This window comes from Amblyraja radiata, chromosome 25, assembly GCF_010909765.2.
Source record: "Amblyraja radiata isolate CabotCenter1 chromosome 25, sAmbRad1.1.pri, whole genome shotgun sequence".
NCBI classification, from domain to species: Eukaryota; Metazoa; Chordata; class Chondrichthyes; order Rajiformes; family Rajidae; genus Amblyraja; species Amblyraja radiata.
This window is the reverse complement of record NC_045980.1, coordinates 12804592-12822546: the sequence shown is the minus strand read 5'-3', so window position 1 is coordinate 12822546 and position 17955 is coordinate 12804592. Positions and strand designations below refer to the sequence as shown.

The window sequence follows — 17955 nt, the reverse complement described above, 5'->3', positions numbered from 1 at the left end:
CTTTTTCCCATTTATTATATTGTTTACAGATTACTATGTTTACATATTCTGTTGTGCTGCTGCAAATGAGAATGTCATTGTTCTGTCTGTGACATATGACGATCAAACACTCTTGACTCATGACCACGGGGGGGAGATCCGGTGTGGAGACCAAGATGGGAGCTCTGCCCAGAGACCTCATGGGACCCCTGACGTGGTGACCTTGTGGGAGCTTCTACGTGGAGACCACGCGAGGACACCGACACAGAGATCATATGGGCGTCAATGGGCTTAAAGAATTGCTTATGTAAGTGCGATTTTATTACGTACGTCGGGGAAGTGCCTGCATTGCCAGCTGGTGTATGGTGGACCCTTTATACCTACTGCAGGAATTCACTGTTCCCAATCCTCAGTATCTTCCCCCAATGGTTGAGCTCTCAAAAAAAGACATAAGCAAAATCCACAGTTTATTCAAGTTGGCAGTTTACTACTTAGTTGGGCCGAAGGGCCAGTTTCGACACTGTATGACTCGATGAAATATCAAGGCTGCTCTTTTATGTCTGGCTGAGTCTCTCACATTTCATGCCTGGCCATTAGGCGCTCATCTTGTTAGAGGAACAGATATTGCCTCATTAGCTCTGGCGTACATTGTTGAAACAACATTAAAGGTGCTTGTGTTACATTCACATAATTTACATTCATAGCACTCTGAACTCCGGAGTACATGCGTAAACCGATGCAGGAGGGCTGAAGAAACAGTCGGATGTTATCATCAGCTACTGAACCCTGTCTTCTTGTGCTTATCCAAATCTGCTGGGATCCACCTTCAATTGCTGGATGTTGCCAGCTTTGGAGAGCTGACTTCTTGCTGGCCTTTTCACACCACTAATCAGCCCCGAGAGGGTCTCCTGACTGACGCTGCCCTCCTGACTGCACACAAACGTTTTTTAAGGAACACACGGCTAAAATAAGAGACGATTATTGGAACACACACTTTCAACTCTGTTTTAGTTTTCGCTTTAGAGATACGGTTCGGAAATCATGGCGTCCGCAGTGGACAGATACAGGATAAAGGGAATAACGTTTAGTGCAAGATAAAGTCCAATGAAAGAGTCTCCAATGAGGTAGATGGGAGGTCAGGACCGCACTCTAGCTGGTGAGAGGACGGTTCAGTTGCCTGATAACAGCTGGGAAGAAACTGTCTCTGAGCCTGGAATCTGCAGTACATGGGCAAACTGGAAGAACAGCACTTTGTATTCCACTTGTTCACCCAACAACCCAATGAATTCTCCAATTCCAGGTACCATCCCCACACCTCCTCTCTCCTTCTGATCAACGCAGGTTAGCACGGTGGCACAGCGGTAGAGTTGCTGCCTTACAGCACCAGAGACCAGGGTTCAATCCTGACTACGGGTGCCGTATGTACGGAGTTCATACGTTCTCCCTGTGACCATGTAGGTTTTCTCCGGGTGCTCCAGTTTACTACCACACTCCAAAGACTTAAGGGGCTGTCCCACTGCGGCGACCTAATTGGCGAGTTTAGAAGAGTTCAGGAGAGTTTGAAAAAATGTCATGTTGAAGACCTCCTTCGACTATGTTGAAGACCTCCTTCAACTATGTTGAAGACTAGCTTCGACTAGCTTCGGGAAAATTGGACACTGAATAGTGGAGAGTGAAGACGACCTCCTTCGATCTCCCTCGACCTCCCTTCGACTATGTTGAAGACTATCTACGACTACCTTTAACTACCTTCGATTACCCACGATTAACATGCCGACCTACTACGACCTACCTCAACCAGACCTAGCTGAGGCCTCGAGTACGCGGGGATTACTCTTGAGCATGAAGGAAAGTTACAAAGACCTCCCTGGCTTAAGTCCTCCCTCCACCACCTCCAGTTTAAATTCCATTTGGAATATTTTGGAGGACCAAGAAACCAAGAACCAAGACCTCGTGTCGATCATGCTGCAAATATGAGTCGAGGGCAAACACGCCAGAACTCGCGGATTAGGTCGCCGCAGTGGGACAGCCTCTTAAAGCGTTTGTAGGTTAGTTGGTTTAAAAAAATTGCAAATTGCCTCAAGTGTGTAGGATAGTGCTAGTGTATGGGGGGGATCGCTGGTCGGCGTGGACTCAGTGGACAAAGGCCCTGTTTCCGAGCTATATCTCTAAAGTCTAAAGGTCGACGTATACACACCGCTTTGGTCACTCCCACTCTCACCCCCCCGTCACCCAGTACAATTCCCCACCTCCACCATTTCCTTCTGCTTCTCACCCATCCCTAACCCCCCTCCCCCCACCACCCCAGATCCCAAATAACCCCTCCCTCCACATCCCCATCCCTTCCTTCGGTTCTCCATATCACCCCCTCATCTTCCTCTCTTATCAGCTTCCACCATCTGCAGCCCTCTGTTGCCTTCACATCTCCTCCAGCTTTGACGACCATCTTCACCCTTCTCCTCGCCAGCTGACTCATCAGCCCACCCACCCCTCTTCACCAGGACCCACCTATCACCTGCCAAGGAGGGACACAAAATGCTGGAGTAACCCAGCGGGTCAAGCAGCATCTCTGGAGAACATGGATGGATGATGTTTTGGACCAGGACCCTTCTTCAGAGTGAAGTAGAGGTGGTGGGGGTGGGGGTGGGGTGAGGGGAATAAACTGGAGATGAGTAAAGGCCAGAACAAATCAGGGCCGGCAACAGACGCCCCCGGGAAGGGCAGAGCCCACAATGGCCCATTGTTGGCTGAGGAAGATTTGACAACTAGAGGGATACAAGGATGTGGCCAGTGGACGTCTAGGGTGGGGGATGGCAGGGGGGCGAGAGGGGAGGGGAGGGGAAGGAATGCAGAAGTTACTTGAAATTAGAGAAGTCAACGTTGAGGCCGCTGGGTTGTCAGCTGCCCAAGTGCAGTATGAGGTGCTGTTCAGCTTTAGTCCCACCCTTCCTCTCACCACCTTCCCTCTGGTCCACTCTCGATGAAGGGCCCAGACCTGAAACAGAATTTGTCCATTTCCCTCCACAGATGCTGCCTGACCCGCTGACTTCCCCCAGCAGCTTGGGGTTTTTTTTTTTTTCGGCTTAAAATTGATTTGCTGAATGATTGATTGATATTTTGTTACCACACACGTGACATGTCACAATGAAATTCTTTGCTTTGTAAACCACGAACAAGTATGTAAAGAGTCGTCATGTAGAGGGTGCTGAGAAAGTTACAAAGTGTGCAATGTAGTTGCCAATGGTCCGTCTTTGGTCTCGGCCCCCCCCCCCCCCCCCCCCCCCCCCGCCACCCCCGCCATCCCACGACCGGTCCCTATTTGTTCTCTCAGAGACCAGGCACTGCCGTCTCCAGTGGCCCCAGTTTAAATTCAATGCTGTTTCAGTTCCCCGTATCCGAGGAGCTGCAGAAAATGTCTCCTGTGTGACAATATCAATTTTGAATTGAATACATGAAGCTTTATTGAAAAAAAAATTTGCAAATGGTGAAGGGCAAATCCACCCATGTGCGAGTATCCATTATACTAAATCAATTTGCCAGAAATGCTTTGTCAGGCAAAATTGTTTGTTGCTTTCCAAGCAAGTAAATCGGCGAGGACACACACACACACACACACACACACACACACACACACACACACACACACACACACACACACACACACACACACACACACACACACACACACACACACACACACACACACACACACACACACACACACACACACACACACACAAATGGGATCAAATCCTGCAAAACACAGGCATTTTGCAAATCAACCAGGTGCAGTAATTTTACCATCCCTGTTGTCTTCCATCTACACTGAATGAAAAGCACGGCTGAATCAAGCTGAAGTCCACAACAAAGGCTGCATGGTGGCACAACGGTGGTTGCTGCCCTACAATGCCAGAGTCCCGGGTTCGATCCTGACTATGGCTGCTGTCTGTACGGAGTTTGTACGTTCACCCTGTGACCGTGTGGGTTTTCTCCAGGTGCTCCGGTTTCCTCCCACACACCAAGGACGTACAGGTTTGCAGGGTAATTGTCAATTGTAAATTGTCCCTAGTGTGTAGGATAAAGCTAGTGTGCGGGGATCGCTGGTGGGCACGGACTGGATGGAGCGAAGGGCCTGTTTCCGCGCTGTATCTCTAAACTAAACTACAAGCACAACGCTTGCAGTTTCTATCTCACTGGGGGGGGGGGTGCTTCACGCCAGTAAATAAAGGAACACCCTGGGAGACTCAAAAGGTCAGTCAGCATCTGTGGAGTAATGTTGTGATGGTGCATCCTATGGGCATTGTTGAGCGTAGCTATACGCTGAGAGGGGGAAAGTTTAAAGGAGGTAAGCGGGCCGTTTTTTTACACAATAAAAAAGGCACCACCTTGGAAGGTTTAGTTTAGTTTACACAGTAGTGTGGAAACAGGCCCTTCAGCCCACCGAGTCCACGCCAATCAGTGATCACCCCGCACACTAGTCCTGTCCTGTACACTAGGGACAATTTACAGCAGCCAGTTAACCTACGAACGTGCACGACTTTAGAATGTGTGAGGAAAATGGAGCACCCGGAGAAAACCCACGCGGTCACAGGGAGAACGCACAAACTCCGCAAAGAAAGCACCCGTAGTCAGGATCGAACCTGGGTCTCTGGCGTTGTAAGGCAGGAACTCTACCGCTGCGCCACTGTGCCGCCCATATAGGGGTGGAGGCAGATACAACAGAAGCGTTTAAGAGGCTTTTGGATAGGCACATGCAACTCTGAGCAATAGAGGCATATGGATCATGTGCAGGCAGATGTGATCAGTTTAACTTGGCCTCATGGTCGGCACGGACATTGTGGGCCGAAGGGCCCGTGCCTGTGTGCTGTCCTGTTCTATGTTCTAAGTTCTTTGTCAGCAGGAAAATAACTTGCAGAATCCATCCCGATCCACTAAATATTTTCTACTCCCACGGCTCATTTCCGACATCTGTGAACTTTTCCCGTTTTTATTATTATTATTATGATATGTAAATTTGCTTTAAAAGATAATTCAATTTATGCAGCCCGCACGGAAAGCACTCGAGTGAATTTGAAGTACGCTTAAATTTATCAAAACATTACATCTATATTGAATAAATACGTTTAAAAGATTGAATTCCTAGTACTGTTACAATGACCTGGTTAGTGTGTCCCACGAGACGATTAGCTACTCCACTCTGTGATTTCTCATCCTCTAGTTTTCTGATGTTTGTTGTTAAATTTACATTTTCTACCACATTTACCGCTTAAATATAGGTAGTGTTCTCTCAAGGTCAGCCATACCTTACTTGGCCCGTGGCGCTGTTTGTAATAAATTCTATTTTTTCAGATTACTTTACTAACCAAACATTTCCTGTCCATGTGAACACATTTCAGCAGGTTCAATTGTTTCACCTTTACTTTTTTTTTTTCTCTCTCTCTAAAAGGCATTTTTACCCTGGGACTGGTAACGGGAAACATTGTTTTACAAATCACTTCAACATTCCTGCTGCAGCCGACATGTGCTGTGCGTCAGGTTCTGCAGACGGAGGAAGAGTTAGCTGAAGCTCTTCTGAAGAGGGAGGGGGGGATAGGCAGAGAGAGAGAGGGAGAGAGGGAGAGAGGGAGAGAGGTGGAGAGAGAAAGAGGGAGAGAGAGAGAGGGAGAGAGGGGAGAATGAGAGAGAGAGAGGGAGGGGGAGAGAGGTGGAGAGAGGGGGGAGAGAGAGGGGGAGGGAGAGGGGGAGGGAGAGAGAGGGAGGGATTTGTGTGTGTGCAGGGGAGACTGGAGAGGGGACGGAGGGGAGAGAGGGGGAAAGGGGGAGGGGGGAAAGGGAAGAGAGAAGGAGAGAGGGGGGGGAGAGGGGGAGGGAGAAGGGGAGCGAGAGAGGGAAAGAGGGGGACAGAGAGAGAGACACAGACAGACAGACAGACAGACAGACAGACAGACAGACAGACAGACAGACAGACAGACAGACAGACAGACAGACAGACAGACAGACAGACAGACAGACATCTGGGTAACGCATGCTACTCTGCAAGATTCTTCTGCAGGGAAAGAAATTCCAATGAAGGAGCTTCCAGTACCAAATTTCCCAGGATGTGGTGATCCACATCGACTGAGAGATGAAATGACACTCTGAAAGTCTTCAGCCTGCATTAACATTTGATCACCTTACTCTACAGTCATTAATTGAATCTATATATTATTTTTTAAATCAACAGGAAGTAAATATCAGTTGTAAATAACAAAACTTAAGTGCTAACAACAGATGCTAGAGATTGTCCTTGCTGGCATAAACCAAATCTAATATTGAAAGAGAGAATAAAATATCATTTCAACTTTTACTGTTTTAAGCTCATTTTTGCTTCAGTAACTTTCAATTATTGCAGGATGTGAAATTCTAACTCCAAAGAATGGATTACAGGCATAGTCATATAAATTCTAATACACTTACTTGTAGCACATCCACTTAATTAATTCATTTCACTGATTTTGGACTATGAAAATGTAATTACATTGTACATTTTACATTCCAATGGGCTTGGTCTAGTGTTGGAAGGAACTGCAGATGCTGGTTTAAACCGAAGATAGACACAAAATGCTAGAGTAACTCAGCGGGCCAGGCAGCATCTCTGGAGAGAAGGAAATCAGACATCAGTCTGATGAAGGGTCTCGACCTGAAACGTCACCCATTCCTTCTCTCCAGAGATGATGCCTGTCCCACTGAGTTACTCCAGCATTTTGTGTCTATCTTCGGCTTGTTCTACTTGCCGACTTCACCTGGATTCAACAGGTGAGCATGGATGTAGCAAGCGTATGGTAGCTTACCTTCACCAGTCGAGCTAGTAGTGTAAACATAGAAACATAGAAAATAGGTGCAGGAGTAGGCCATTCGGCCCTTCGAGCCTGCACCGCCATTCGATATGATCATGGCTGATCATCTAACTCAGTATCCCTTCCCTGCCTTCTCTCCATACCCCCTGATCCCTTTAGCCACAAGGGCCACATCTAACTCCCTCTCAAATATAGCCAATGAACTGGCCTCAACTACCTTCTGTGGCAGAGAATTCCACAGATTCACGACTCTCTGTGTAAAAAATGATTTTCTCATCTCGGTCCTAAAAGACTTCCCTCTTATCCTTAAACTGTGACCCCTAGTTCTGGACTTCCCCAACATCGGGAATAATCTTCCTGCATCTAGCCTGTCCAACCCCTTAAGAATTTTGTAAGTTTCTATAAGATCCCCCCTCAATCTTCTAAATTCTAGCGAATACAAGCCGAGTTGCAGCTCGATAAAACCTTAGTTAAACTGCATTTGGAATATTGTGTGCAGTTCTAGTCGCCCCATTACGGGAAGAATGTGGGAGCTTTACACGGAATGCAGAAGAGGTTTACCAGAATGCTGCTTGGATTAGAGTGTTCAAGCTATAAAAAGAGTGTGTGTGAAGGAACTGCAGATGCTGGCTTAATCCGACGAAAGACAAAAAATGCTGGCGTAACTCAGTGGGACAGGCAGCATCTCTGGAGCTAAGGAATGGGTGACATTTCGGGTTGGGACGTCTGTAGAAGGGTCCCAACCTGAAACGTCACCCATTCCTTGTCTCCAGAGATGCTGCCTGTCCCGCTGAGTTACACCAGGATATTGTGTCTATCGTAGCTATAAAGTGAGGTTGGACATGGATTGTTTTATCTGGAGCACCAGAGGGTGAGGGGAGACTTGGTGGAAGTTTATATAATGATGAGAGGCATAGATGGAGAAGACAGCATCTTTTACCCAGGGCGGAAAAAACAAAGACTTGAAGACATAGTTTTCAGGTCAGATGGGGAAAGTTTAAAGGGGGTGAGCAAGATGGGTTTTTTTAAACACAGAGAGTGGTGGGTACTGGGTCAGAGGTGGTAGAGGAGCCAGATATGATAGTGGTGTTTAAGAGGCTTTGGGTTATGCACATGGATACTCAGGGAATGTAGGGATATGGATCACGTGCAGGCAGAGGAGATTTAGTTTAACTTGTTACCATGTTCGACACGGACATTGAGGACTGAAGGCCCTGTCTGTTCAATGTCCAATCTCCCAGTAAATGATCGGGCAAATCTGTGGAAATTAGAGCCGCTCCATTGGATTCCATGCTGAGTTCAACGTAGAAATCCCACTGTTAGACTACACCCTCCTCCTGGGAATTGCCCAGTCTGGGAATATCCTGGGATGAGTTATAAGTTCTGATGGACAATTGGCTCTGATGGCTCTGTTGGCTCTGTTCCTCTCTGCCTGGACTTGTGACTATTTCAAGCATTTTTAGTTTACTTTCAGCTTTTTAGCATTAGTGGCAATCCAGAGATCAGATCTAATAAAATAAAATCAGTTCAAATCTCAACAAGGATGAGAATCTACACCAGGTCAACATTATAGCATGGAATGAGGAAGATAAGGTCAACAGGAATGATTGCAAAGATATTGCACACCATTAATTATAATAATGTGCCCGCTACAGAAACATAGTAAAACTATTCAGTTGCACACTAATTCATTCTCTGAAGTTGGATTTATGAAGAAATTGGAGCGCCTCAATTTCAGTCCACTTCTCACTATATTAGTTTAGTTTAGAGATACAGCACGGAGACAAGCCATTCGGCCCATCGAGTCCACACCGACCAGCAATCCCCATACACTAGCACCATCCCTACACACTAGGGTGCAGTCACAGGGAGAATGTACAAACTCCGTATGGTCAGCACCCACAGTCAGGATCGAACCCGGGTCTCTAGCGTGTTACGGCAGCAACTCTACTGCTGCGTTACTGTGCTGCCCCAGCCTTATGTCTTCTCCCCATCTCTGGCCTTTGTCCACCCACCTGCCTGTCAAAGACCCCTCATCTCTATCCACCTATCACTTTCCTGGAAATAGACAAAATGCTGGAGTAACTCAGCAGAACAGGCAGCGTCTCTGGCGAGAAGGAATGGGCGATGTTATGGGTTGAGACCCTTCTTCAGACTCCACTTGGCTTTGTCTCACCCCCATCTCTCTTCCTGCTGCTCCAATCAGTCTGAACAAGGGACCCGACCCAAAATGTCACCTATCCACGTCCTCCTGAGATGCTGCCTGACACACTGAGCTTCTCCAGAACTTTATAACCATTTTTGCTAGTTTGTACCTCTTGCAATAACGGCAGCCACGGCCTCCCCCACCCGCGCCCCTCGTGGAACATTATTGCCAGGGTTCACCGAGTTTTAAGAGGGGACTGTTAGTTTTGTTTTCTCGTTCTAAAGCAATGGGGTAATATTTACTTTCCTCCAATCTACAGACACCATTTTAAAAGCATCACCTGGTAAAATTCATAAATATTCCAAACTGCTTAAAACCATGTACATCAACAGTTGGCGATTACCCATTCTCCACAATAGCAGGTATTAATCAATTATTAATTTACAACAGCAAATCTCATTCCCTCAGTACAACATTAGACAATGAAGGTGACGTTTAGAGCATGTGGCAGTACAGAGCCTATTTACTGATTACAGATTTGCTGTCTCCGATGACTTGATGGATTTGAAAACTGAATGATTAAATGAAATATGGATGTCTTGCGTCACAGTTACATGGCTCCACTTTGCTCTGATTGTTGTAAGGGATATTGACTGCTCTTTCACTAAGGAGTCCCATTGAACTTTGAGGTCTGATACTTTGGCATCAGACTCTCGCTCATCCTCCTGCTCCACACAAGCACAACCACAAAAGCTCCCATCGCGAACAATGCTTTAGCTCTTACAAGAAGTCTTGATTTGGAGTGGCAGCAACAATGAGGTGAATAGATGTAGGCAGCCTTAGATACAGCGTAGAAACAGGCCCTTCGGCCCAACTTGCACACGCCGATCTACGTGCCCCATATACACTAGTCCCACCTGCCTACGATTGGCCCATATCCCTCTAAACCTGTCCCATCCGTGTACCTGTCCAACTGTTTTATTTAAACTTTGTGCTAGTATCTGCCTCTTCTGGCAGCTCGTTCCATACACCTAGCACCATTTGTGTAAAAAAGTTGCCCCTCAGGTTCCTATTGAATCTTTCCCCTCACCTCAAACCTATATCCCCTGGTTCTTGATTCCCTCTGAGGTTGATGTGCCTCCGCGTGAATGTGCCTCTCCAGGGATCCCAATTGAAATGCAAAAGTATCTTTCAGGGACTGTTCAGTGACTTTAATTCTCCACTACTTGCCACCATGACCTAGAATCATTCAGGACATCTCAGATGGCCTGCCCTGGGCTCAGCCTATAGATGTAATCATCTAGTTTTACTTAGTTTAGAGATACAGCACGGAAACAGGCCCTTCGGCCCACCAAGTCTACACCGACCAGATACACTAGTTCTGACACACAAGGGCCAATTTACAGAAGCCAATTAACCTACAAACCTGCACGTCTTTGGAATGCAGGGAAGAAACCAGAGCACCTCAAGGAAACCCATGCCGAGAAACTCCGTACAGACAGCACCCGTGGTCAGGAACGATCCTGGGTCTCTGACGCTGTAAGGCAGCAACTCTACCGCTGCGCCACCGTGACACCCAAACTTTTTCTGATTTGTGTTTTGCACTCATTCCTTGATATTTGCACAGTCTTTTTCATCTCACTCTTGTGGAATTTATATATGAATTATGCGTAATGTATGTTTTTTTTGCCGACTATGAGTCTCTGAGGCTGCTTCAGGCAAGAGTTGCTTTGTATCCGCACCTCGCGCATGGACAACAAACACAGCGCGATGTGACTTGGATCAATACGTACACAGTTGGCAGTCTTTGTCAGACCAGAACAATGAATAAAAGAATAAAATGTTCTCAAATATACTTGGCATGAAGTCTACGATATGTTTTCAAAACCATAAAACACAAACTTTTCTTTAGAGAGAAAAAATAATATTTCAAATGCTGGCGGCACAGTTGCACAGGAGTGAGGCAGCAACTCTACAGGGACCCGGGATGTACCCTGACCATGGGTGCTATCGGTACGGAGTTTGTACAATTCTCTCCATGACCGCGTGGGTTTTCTCCGAGTGCTCTGGTTTCCCCCCACACACCAGCAACGTGCAGGTTTGTAGGTTAATTGGCTTTGGTAAAAATTGTAAATTACCCCCAGTGTGTGACGTAGTGCTGGTGTACAGGGGGATCGCTGGTCGCCGCGGACTTGGTGGGCCGAAGGGCCTGTTTCCGCGCTGTATCTCCAAACTAAACTAAACTAGTCAATGCATTCACAGTTGGCAGTCTTTGTCAGACAGGAACAATGAATAAAAGAGAAATGTTCTCAAAAATACTTGGCATGAGGTCTACCATATGTTTTCAAAACCATAAAACACAAACATTAATTTGCAGAGAGAAAAAAAATGAAATGACTAAATTCGACTCTTTGACCATTTCCGAGTGGGATCTTTGTATTTTAAATGTACCGAAAGCACTGTAACTAGTGTCATTTCAAACGCAAAATTGCATGTAAAGTTTTAATTTATTTTAAGAAGTCATCTTCTTCTTCACCATCTTCCCAGATGGTTTCTTCAAATTCTTCCTTCAAATGAGTTCATTTCATTACCACATGGAATTTACTTGAACCTCAAATAAAATTAGATTTCAGATTATAAAATATTAAATGATCTGACATTTGCATGACAAATGAGCCGTTAATGTATTTTCTCTTCTGATTGAATTCTAAAAGTAACTTAAACAACCCCCCGTTTCACCCATCCACTCACCAAGTAGGGGTGACAACACTAGACAAATAGTACTTCTGGTGTGGTCAACTCATAGAAACATAGAAAATAGGTGCAGGAGTAGGCCATTAGGCCCTTCGAGCCAGCACCACCATTCAATATGATCATGGCTGATCATCTAAAATCAGTACCCCGTTCCTGCTTTTCCCTATATCCCTTGATTCTGTTAGCCCTAAGAGCTAAATCTAACTCTCTCTTGAAAACATCCAGTGAATTGGCCTCCACTGCCTATTGTGGCAGAGAATTCCACAGATTCACAACTCCTGGGTGGAAAGGTTTTTGCTTATCTCAGTCCTAAATGGTCTAGCCCTGATTCTTAGGTAGACAAAAGGTTAGAAAGGGTAAAATTGGAGTCGTGAAAAGAACTGAAAAAAATCAGGGCCGTCAACAGGTGCACCCACCTCTATCTTTCAGTCTGAAGGCAGGGCTCTAACTTAACTTTTTTTCTCTGTTTCCAGCCGGGCAACCTTTGTATTATGTTTCCATATTTTGCGTTGGTTTTCAGCGGGCGCGGCGAGGTGGCGACCAGTCAGCAATGGCGGCCAGATCTCCCACAATGCAAAGGGAGGGAGAAAGTGCCCGGAAGCGACCAGTTGCCGTGGCAGTGCGCATGTGCAGGGTGGCCGATGATGTGCTGGCCGTGTGCAAGGTGGCCGGAGAGAGGAGACCCGGACACGGATGGCGGGCGGAGACGGAGAGTGACAAAGAGAGAGATAGAGAGGGGGGCCCGCTCAGAGTTGAACGGCAGGTGTCCCGGGTGCTTGCCAAGCCAGGCAAAATGACACGGCTTTTAGGTTGCCCGGCGGGATTTTAGGTGGCCATTGGCAACCGGGCAACCGTTAATTTCGAGCCCTGAAGCGTCTCGACCCGAAAACGTCACCAATTCCTTTCCTCCAGAGATGCTGCCAGTATCAGCTGAGTTGCTCCAGCATCTGCTGTTCCTCCCCGCACGTGACTTCGAACACGTTTTTTTAGTAATCTGCTGCAGACCTCGTTCACGTTAGGCCATTTAATTAAATCAGAAATTAACAAGGGATTGGAAGAGCGAAGCTCAAAATGTTTGCTCTTATCTCAAAGCAGCGATGAGCAGGAATCCACCAAGGGGAGGTTCAGTACCGACCTAAATCTAAACTGATTTACCTCTTGTCCTGATAGTTAAATGAAGGTAGCCTACAATGAGCCTATTCCATTGGCACTAACAGCATGCCAGCAGCACTGTGTGAAGTGTTCGATTCAAGTACCTGGAAGGAGTTAGAAAAAGGGGACAGAATATCAAGGTACTCTTCCAATTTTATCTGCAAGCAGGAACAGTTGCTGAAAGGGATCAGTTAGTACCGAAGGCTCACAGTCACAAGAGCCAAATTATCCAATAATATTTCATGCCTCAATCCAATTCTTCAGTGAACCTGCATATGTTGTGCCAGACTGGGCTCGATAAATACTGAGATGATATCTACGTTCTGAAGTGAAGATATATCTCAAGAGCAGGCGTCTGGTACATTGTGTTCCCCCATTGAAGTGTCGTTGTCAACCAGCCCCACACTACACACCACGGCTTTTTGCTGTTGCCAGCATCAAGCTAGCAAAGTAAATAAATGACTTTGAAACCCACGGAAACTTATCGCGTTGAGTTTTCCCACTGAAATCAATTGTCTAGGTCAGGGGCCTCCAAACTTTTCGGCATGAGGGCCACACATTATATATTTGGCATATTTTTGCAGGCCGTAGGAAAAAATAAAGAAATGTCACACACACACACACCCACACACACACTCACACATACACCCACCCACACACACACACACACACACACACACACACTCACACACACATACACACACACACACACTCACACACACACACACCCACACACACACTCACACACACACACACATCACACCCCACACACACACACCACACACACCACCCACACCACCCACACGCACACAACCCACCACACACCCACACACTCTCACACTCACACACACATACACTACTCAACACACACACACACTCAACCCACACCACCACACACACAACACACACACACTCACCCACACACACCCAACATCACACACACCCACACACACCGCACCCACGCACCCACACACACCCCGACCACACCACTCCACACCACCCAGACCACACACACACACACACCCACACACACACACACCCCACCACCACCACCCACACCCCCCACACACACACCAACAAACAATCACACACACACACACACACACAACCACACCCACCCACACACACACACCCACACACAATCACACACACCCACACACACACTCACACGCCCACCCACACACAATCACACCCACTCACCCACACACTCACCCACACACTCACACCCACACACTCACCCACACACCCACACACAATCACACACTCTCACACACACACCCACACACACAACCACTCACACACCCTTACTCACACAGCCACCCACACTCACACTCACACCCACACCCATCACACGTGGTCTGGCTTTGCTGGGTCCTAGTCCCCCCCCCCCCCCCCCCCCCCCCCCCCCCCCCCCCCTACGTGTTAAGAGCTTGCTGCGGGCCGGATAAAATCCCGTGGCGGGCCGGATGTGGCCCGCGGGCCATAGTTTGGAGACCCCTGGTCTAGGTTATCCTTAAAGAACATCCTTTAAAGAGGCAATATATTTTCTTTCTAAATAATTTCATTGGCCTCTATTAAAATAAAATTCAAAAGACCATTCCCAAGGCAGTTTCTTCAGTGATGAAAAACTGCAATGCAAAGTTTGTTTGTAGCTGTCTCATTTGCTATTTATTATCTTTGGAGAGTGAAACAGGGGCAGAGAAGGCAGTGCAGCCACACAGATTCCATCCTGACTTGATACAGACACAAAATGCTGGAGTAACTCAGTGGGTCAGGCAGCATCTCTGGAGAAAAGGAATGGGTGACGTTTCGGGTCGAGACCCTTCTTCAGACAGAGAGTCGGGGAGAGGGAAACTAGAGGTATGAAAAGGTACAAAGAGCAAATGAATGAAAGGTATGGAAATAACAAATCAAAGCCAGCAAGGTTGATCAAGGAAAGGTGGAGCCCACAATGGTCCATTGTTGGCTGTGGAGAAGGTGATGATGAGTAGATACAAACAGTGAAACTAGGCCGGACGACAGTGAAACTACTAGGACGAATGCAAGGGTTACGTGAAGTTAGAGACATCAATAATCATACCGCTGGGTTGTAAGCTGCACATGGGAAATATGAGATGCTGCTCCTCCAATGTACGTTTGGCTCACTCCGACAATGGAGGATGTCCAGGATAGAAAGGTCAGTGTGGGAATGGGAGTTAAAGTGTTTGGCAGCCGAGAGATGACGTAGGCCAAGGCAGACAGAGCGCAAGTGTTCAGCAAAATGATCGGCCACTCCTCACTTGGTCTCGCCAACATATAGGATTGTCTGTGAGGAGTTTGTCTGTTCATCCTCTGACTGCGAGAGTTCATGATTCCTCCCACATCTCACTGCCCTGCTGGTTGTCACGTTACTTTCAGTTTAATTTAAAGATGCAGGATGAAAACAGGCCTTTCGGCCCACTGAGTCCATGTCGACCATCGATCACCTGTTCACACGCGCTCTAATGTCCCTGTCCCACTTAGGAAACCTGAACGGAAACCTCTGGAGACTTTGCGCCCCACCCAAGGTTTCCGTGCGGTTCCCGGAGGTTTTTGTCAGTCTCCCTACCTGCTTCCACTACCTGCAACCTCCGGCAACCACCTGCAACCTCCGGGAACCGCACGGAAACCTTGGGTGGGGCGCAAAGTCTCCAGAGGTTTCCGTTCAGGTTTCCTAAGTGGGACAGGGGCAATAGTTATCCCACTTTCTTAGCATCTCCTCACACACTAGAGGCAATTTACAGAGCGCAATTCACCTAATAGCCCACACATCTTCAGGATGCGGGAGGAAACATGAGTATGTGGAGGAAACCCACACGGCCATAGGGAGAACATGTAAACTCCACACAGACAGCACCCGAGGTCACAATTGAACTGGGTCTCTGGCGCTATGGGGCAGCGGGTCTACCAGCTGTGCCACTGTGCCACCTTTAACTGCTACAGATTGACGGGAAAATCAGAGTGTGTTAATCAGTATGTACGAGAGAAATGAGTGAGGGCTGGTGCAGACACAAGGAACTGCAGATGCTGGGATCTTGCATAGAACACAAAGTGCTGGAGTAATTCGGCGGGTCAGGCGGCATCTCCGGAGGGCACGGATAGGTGACATTTCAGGTCGGGACCTTCTTCTGACTCAAGTCCCACTGAGACACTCCAGCATTTTGTGTTCTGAGAGCTGGTGAATCACCTCCCTCTTCATCCATTGCCAACAAAGGTGGACACGAGACACCTTGCATTCTACACAGGGGTACGTGCTTGAAAAGTGGAGAGTGATTAAATAACGAGCATGTTATACATCTACGCGGCTATACTGTCAGCAGTAAATCTGAGCACGTTATTCCAAAAATACCAGCACGTACATCAAGCTTTGGTATTTGTAGATGACATGTGCATGTACCTTTAATATAGTGACCTCACCACTACTAACCACTCCCCATATCAGAAGTATAATTGCAACCTCCCCACCCATTGATCTCTCTCTAGCTCCTGTGACAGACCACGTACAGCTAGGGCAGCAACGTTTGTGTATTATCAATAAATAGTAGTAAAGACACAGTGTGTTCATGACCCCTCTTTACAGTATTAAAGGAACTAACGAGTTAAAAAAAAAATACATAACTTAATCACGAGCTGCCTGTACAAGCATTGACATTTTGGTAACAAAATGGTTTTCTTTCATAAATTCATAAGATGGTAAGTGAGAGGACCAGAATTAGGCCATTTGGCCCATCAACACTATTCAGCCATCTACTCATGGCTGATCAATCACCTAACCCCATTCTTCTGCCTTCTCCCCATAACCTCTGACACCCATACCAATCAAGAATCTATCTATCTCTGCCTTAAAAATATCCATTGACTTGGTCTCCATAGCCTTCTGCGACAATGAATTCCATAGATTCGCCACCCTCTGACTAAAGAAATCCCTCCTCATCTAATTCCTAAACAAACGCCCTCTAATTCTGAGGCTATGACCTCTGGTCCTTGACTCTCCCACTAGTGGAAACATCCTCTCCACATCCATTCAATCCAGGTCTTTCATTATTCGGTAAATTTCAATGTGACCCCTCCCCCCCCCATCCTTCTAAACTCCAGCGAGTACAGGCCCAGGTGCCATCAAAAGCTCATCACATGTAAACCCACTCATTGCTGGGATCATTCTCATAAACCTCCTCTGGACCCTCTGCAGAGCCAACACATCCTTCCTCAGATACAGGGCCCAAAACTGCTCACAATGCTCCAAATGCGGTCTGACTAGCGCCATGAAGTATTACACTTGAACAGTTCCTCGTTTCCAATATCCATTTTCTGTAAGAACAATGTCCGGTTAGCTTTACCGTGGCACAATCCAGGATTTATCATGGCTCGAATCAGTCCCTTCAAGGCAACAAGTGCCGCTGCCCACACCAATTGAACTCTCTCGCTTGCAATCTCCGAGACCACCACTTTAAAAGCTAGTTGTAGCATTTACAGTTATCAAAGTTGGTTACTTCCAGCTGAGCTGTGGTAGTTTATTGAATTGGTTTTGTTTATTAAAGGAATAGGAATACTTTATTGTCACACGTGGCTAGGCACAGTGAGATGCTTTGCTTGCAAACACAATGTATACAAATAGCAGCCACCTACGGTGCTGACAAAGTTACAAAGCACGCCGTCCTCCACCCCCTCCCCCCCCCCCCCCCCCCCCCCTCTCAACAGCGGTTCCTCCACGCCCGGTCCCCATTGTCTCCTCCACCCTATTGTCCATTGTTCTACCCCCACCTCCCTCATGATGGGTCCCCCCCACGCAGGATCCTCCATTGTTCTTCCCCTCCCCCTCACGGTGATCCTCCACGCTCTCAACGACTGTCAACTGCGGGCCGACCCATGAGGCTTCACCGCCGCCGCGAGGCTTCACGGTTGCCGCCGCCCCATTTCACGCCTTCGTGGTGCTGACCCGGGCCCCAGCCGCGAGCTCCATCGGCCGCTTCGCCCGACCCGGGCTTCTACCCGCGAGGCCCCGGCTCCTCCATCCGGCCGGGCCCTGACCTGGGCTTCTACGCGGTGATCCGGGAGGCATCGAGACGGCGG

The 17955-nt window shown here is 47.5% G+C and overlaps 1 protein-coding gene across 1 annotated transcript in view; it reads right to left on the bottom strand.

Moving 5' to 3' along the window:
- The window catches only part of tmem132c (transmembrane protein 132C), an 815186-nt gene that overhangs the window by 725328 nt on the left and 71903 nt on the right, over positions 1 to 17955 (bottom strand). The gene's annotated exons all lie outside the window — the stretch shown is intronic.